Here is a 6,314-nt window from a genome sequence, read left to right as displayed (position 1 = left end):
TCGCCACGTCGAGATGGGCGTCGCGCATAAAATGACCCGGCCTAGCACGGGCATAGCAAACATCCGTACCCGCGCGACACGGCCCCGCACGTAATCTACGACCGAAGGCATCGTGATACGGGTGGTCTTCTCTCGGCTAGACTCACCGCCATACCGGGACCCAAAACTCCATAGCCCTGACCTAACCCGGCGGGCTGAGCTTGATCTCTATCATACCTCCGCGGCAATCGCGCATCACATGGCCAATCCGACCACAAACAAAGCAAGCTCCTCCCGTATCTAAGTAACACCGTCCCGCAGTGTGGCTCTGTCACATCGCGCGCGCGGTGGGGGTAGCCCCGTCACTTTGAAGTCGGCTCTATGCCGGGACCCCAAAACTCTGGCACTCCGATCCGGTCCTGGATGCTCAAAGTGCTCCTGTACCTGTCCCCTTTCGTACTCCCTTCTAGCCCTTTTTCTGCGACCCCCATCACCAAATTCCATGCCCTGTTGGTGAGCCTGAGTAGCTACTATTTGAGTTAACAGAAGAACAGCCTGTCTCAGCTCCTGAATTGAAGCCTCAGGTGGGGGAGCTGGAGGTACTGGAGCTGAAATGGGAGCTCCTTCTTGCTCCTCTGACATCGGCGGAGTGCGAATAGCACGAGAGGTGGCCTCGTTATGGGACTCACCCTCCTCAATATTTACCGGCCTCCGCCTTTCTGCTGCTATCTTACCCTTCTCGGCGGCGTTACTCTCATCTTCACAAGCGTTGCGAAAATGTAACAAAGGATTAGAAATAGGAAAATCTCTTATTATAGCTCTATCGCACGATCTAGGATACAAGGAAGGTCAAATTTCCTAAATGCCCCGCAGCCTCCTCGCCTATAAGTGTGGCGCGCTACACACCCATAAACAAGACTCTACCGGACACGGCTCGTAGACAAACCCCAGGACCGACCCGCTCTCGATACCACTTTGTCACACCCCCGATCTTACTAGGGTGTGATGGGCACCCGACCCCGTATTCGGAGCCGAGCGAACCCGCTGACTCTTATTGCATATATGAACTACGCCGTTTTTTTTTTTTTTTTGACTAGCATAAGCATACATTGCACAATTATGAACATAAACTAGTAAGCTTTACGATCATACTATACAAATGACGGGGACAATCGGAGTACAAGATACGAATGTACATATCGTACGAGCCTCTAAACATAGTAAACATATACATAGGGAGGGCCGAGCACCGCCGTGCCCGAATATGTACACCAAAAGTAGTACCAAGGAACTGGGCTCCGAAACAACTGGAGCGCTGCAAAATGCTGCTGAGAGAACTCCTAGGGATCAACTCCGGCTATCTGCTGACCTGCGCGGCATGAAACGCAGCGCCCACATGAAGGGGCGTCAGTACGAATAGTGTACCGAGTATGTAAGACATAGAAAATAACATAAACAAGAGCATAGATTGTAAATAACAACATCGAGGGGTCATGGATATATATACTGAGATAAGAATGTAACTTTGTGCATAGAACACCCCTTTTCAGGCCGGATATCATGCATGCTCGTTTTTCCTTTTTGAAAACAAAACACTTCTTTTCATAGGCATAGCAAGTAGAATTTATATCGTATCATAATGTATCATAGCATAGCACAGTATATCATAGTATCATAGCATAGCATAGTATATCATAGTATCATAGCATAGCATAGTATATCATAGTATCATAGCATAGCATAGTATATCATAGTATCATAGCATAGCATAGTATATCATAGTACCGAATATATCGGCTTGCCCACATAGTATAATTCCCGCGTCCGGGCATCCCGCGTCCGGGATGATATCAAGTCAAGTACGGATACATGCACCGTGAGTAACCCCGGCGCTCATAGCGCTCCGCCTTTTTCCGCTTTTCCCCAGATAAATTTTTATACATATATATATATATATCATAGCATGCAGGGGAGCCCAAGAAAATCGTGTATCCATCGGAGTGACGTAAGGTCGGGAACCTCCGATTATATTATAAAATAGTTGAGGGCGCTTATCTCACCTTGAAGGGATGATTAATATAAGGCGAGACTATCAACATAGAACGTGTCATAGCATATCGGAGTATAGGCATGGCATAGCCGACATCGTAGAATCACGGTGTATCGGGAATCATAGTCACCATAGAATCATAGTAGTCGTAGGATCACAGTCTCCATAGGATCGTAGTCGTCGTGGGATCACAGTATTCATAGGATCATAGGCATCCTAAATTCATAGTCATCATAGGATTATAGTCGTTGTTAGGTCATAAAAATTAGCAACATTATAAAACTTAGTTTTTAAAGAAAAATGTATATTTTGGAAAATGGCAATATTGTAAAACTTGGTTTTTGAAGAGAAAGAATATTTTGGAAAACACTTGTAACTTTCAGTGAGGAAAAATCATGCATTGGTGTTAAGGGCTTAGTTAAAACAATTCTTATTTAATAGTCGAAAAGATGTCCAAAAGTTTCCTTACATTATAGAATGAAAATAGGTCAAATGGAACAATAAGAGAGAATTTGGGAATAGTGGGCCCACCTCGAGCCAAATGAGGCGGCATATCAAATTTACGTACATTACGGTTCATGACGTCACTTGGGAGGGTCTTAGGGTGATAGAATCCTATTTGGGTAAGTTACGGATGTCCAAGAAGTTTTTCCAACATTTTATGCAAGTTCTAATTCAATTCTCTTGAATGAATAGTAGCTATTTTCAATCTTAGATTCCGAGAAAAGGAATGGTCCTCGGGACACGTAGTCGACTTAGTACGTCTAAGACATGCCATAGAAAGAAGGGTGAAGCCTTACATACCTCGTTTCGCTCCTTATGGCACTCCAAATTCAAGCTCCAACTTCGCCAAAATCTACAAATTGGTCATGGTTACCAAACACAATTAGTGCTTTTAGGATTGAGTTCTTAAAACAACACTTGGCTACCGAAATTTCGGCAGCACTTCCTTTGTAAATACATCATTCCCCAAAGTCATCTTAGCCAATTCTCATCAACAACAATCCGGGAATTCAACCCGGCCAAACTAGCAATCATAATATCACAACCATATTAACAATTTCCAATTTCAATCCAAGATGCATTCTAACAACTTAACCAATATACTACTTTCATCAAGACCTTCCAACTCCAATGAAAACAATAACAAACTAATAATTCATATACCAACGATACCATACAAGTCTCATTATCTTCCATGCATGCAAGAACATTATATTCCATTTACATAAACTCTACACCAAGTCTCCAATTACCACAATTTCTCTAATATCCTTAAGCTTCTATTAGCAACATAAACTCACACAATAACGATTAAAACATTGAATAAAATCAATTCATTCTCTTCCATAATGCACCACAACCATACGGCCATACCATCATACACACAACACACGGCCAACACCATGCATATACAACTACAACTTCTCCAAAATCATTCAATTTCCATTATCAACATAGTATTGACAATAATAACAACCAAACACTAGATAGTATAATTAAAACATGATTTCTACACACCCCCACATACACACACACCTCACGGCCACCCCCCCTATCTACTTGCTCTTCATGAATTTCATCCATTTTCATGCACTACAACATCCACAAATATCCATAACATACAAAGAAGGATGAATTCTTACCTTGTTCTTCAATTCTTCACTTGGCTAGAACTTGGCAACTTGTATGATTGTGAGTTCTTCTTGCTTCAACAACAACTCCACCTTGTTAAGGACCTTCTACTTAGTAGGGAGTGATTTTTGGAGGAATTTTTCTCAACTTTTCTTGGAATTTTTCCCTTGGCCGAATTGGCCTTCAAGTCTTGCTCCTTCTCCTCTTTTCTTTTGTTCTTGAATTTTCTAGTAACTTAGGGAATAAGGATGACTTAGTCATCTCTTATAATTATAAATTAAGCCCCTCATGGGCTTGGATCCATGCCCTATGGCCGGTTGGGCCTCACTTTTGTTTCCAAAAGTTAATCCAAGCCCAATTGTATTTCATGACAAGCAATAATTCATAAAGTCGTTTCCAAAAATTCCGACTTTACCCCTAGACTCTCTTAATAATTCCGCTTCTAAATGCTTCATAAACCATTCATATACTTAACAAAATAAAAATAGGGCCTTGCTTGTTGTCCTCCCGCAATTGTCTTAAATTATCCGATTGCACAAAATGCGGGATGTAACATACAGTCTCGCTCATCTCATTTTAGGCAGAGGCGGTGTCATTTATTTTGTTATCCTTGTGTAATAGGAGCTCTTGTACCTGTCTAGACTAGATCCCGGGAATTGTTCAGTTTTCTTGTATCAATAGAAGAGTCAGTATGAGGAATTACTTTTAAATTTGTGATCATTAAGTATTTGTTATTAATAAAACTGTCTGAATATTGGGTTAATTGGTAAGAGTTCGCCTACTAGTTAGTAATATGGTAGGTGCCCGCACGGCCCGTAATTTGGGTCATGACGCTAAGTGACCATTAAAATCTCCTCCTATCAATAGTTTCTCGGTCTGTGGGATATCTCTCACAACCTCGTCTAACTCCTCCCAGAAGCGAATTTTGACCTCCTCGTCCAAACCCGCCTGCGGCGCATATGCACTAATTATGTTAAAATTAACCCTCCCAAGACTAGCTTATGGCCACATGTGAGAAGGTGCAAATATACCCCTAAACTCTGCGAAAAGGTGCAAATATACCCTTACAATAGCTTTTATTTTAATTAAAAAATTTCCATCATTGAAAAGGGTATATATGCACTACTTTTTTAACAAGAGGTATATCTACTTTAAATCGGAAAGTTGAGGGGTATATTTGCACCTTTTCCCTTATTACTATTACATATTTTGTAACTTTTGAATATGTTAAAAAAATAGTCTTAATATCTAAATCAACAATGAAAATAAAATGCATTTATTTTCTTATTCAGTCCATCAATATTTTGGTTTGGGAAGGAGGAGTACATATTTAGGCTATATCACACATAAAATATGGTTCAACTTAGTTTTAAAAAAATAACAAAAAATGAAATATAAGGTAGACAAAATAAAGCTAAAAGAGTTCAAGAAAATGTTAAAACAACCCAATAATTCAAAACCCCAAATAGAAAGTTAAACTTCTAAATTTTAATATCTCATATCATGACTTTAAATTTTAAATATCAAATCCTAAACTCTGATTTAATGATACATCTTAAACCTCAAATTGTATTATAAATTTTAGACCTAAACTGTAAGTACAAAAACTAGATATATAAACTTTTGGTGGTAAGATATACACATTATTCCCCTCCACTTCATTTTATGTAAATTTATTTGACTGGACACAAGAATTAGGACATTAAATGAAATGTTTTTAAAACTTATAATCTCAAGCATGTCGTATCATTTGCAAAAATGTAACTTCTTAATCATACATAATTTATTTTTAAACATCAACATTTGATTTTGTTAAGAAATACCGTAAAATTAGTTTTTCACCATAATTTTCCTCTGTGTTTGGATCCATGGGCAGCAGGTTTTATAACTAGTGTATATATAATGATGAGTAGATAGTTGGCATGTTATATCCCGCATCTTCACGTATTCGGAAATTTTGAAATAATTGTGACTTGTAGGAGGTGAGGTGCTATTTTGATTTTAGATAATATATGTGTGTTGTTCATGAAAAATATTGATGTGGAAATACGGAGGAAGGCCAAGGGCAAAATTGGAATTTTGAAAATTGACTTCATGGACTAGCAAAAATATGGACAAAATAATTGGGCTTGAAAAGTTTTAAAAAAAATATATATATATATATATATATAAGCAAGCCAAGCCCAACCCAAAGGGGGTGGCCGGCCAAGCTTGAAAAAAAGGGGAGAAAAATATCCAAGCCCATATAATTTGGCCATGTGAGAAAATAATATAAAGGGGCAATTATTCATCAAATCCCCTAGAACTTTCAAGACAAGAGAAAGAGAGAAAAACAAAGAAAAACAAGAGGAGCAATGGAGAAGGCCATTCGGCCATGGCTCCAAATTTTTGTCCCTCAAAAATCTTGTTCCAAAAATTATTTTCTTGTTACATTCCTACTAATTCAAGGCTCCTCTACAACTTGGTGTAGTTGTTTTGGAAGATTGAGCATTAGTTTCATCAATCTCACACTTGAGTTAAGTGAAGAAGTTGAAAGGAAAAGGTAAGAATTCATCCCTTTTGTTTATGTTATGAAGGTTTGTTTGTGTTGTAGTATATGGAAATGAGTATAATATATATAGAAATATGGAGGTTTGCAAAGTGGGTGTGC

This window comes from Lycium ferocissimum, chromosome 2 (assembly GCF_029784015.1).
Source record: "Lycium ferocissimum isolate CSIRO_LF1 chromosome 2, AGI_CSIRO_Lferr_CH_V1, whole genome shotgun sequence".
NCBI classification, from domain to species: Eukaryota; Viridiplantae; Streptophyta; class Magnoliopsida; order Solanales; family Solanaceae; genus Lycium; species Lycium ferocissimum.
This window is presented reverse-complemented; position numbering follows the sequence as displayed.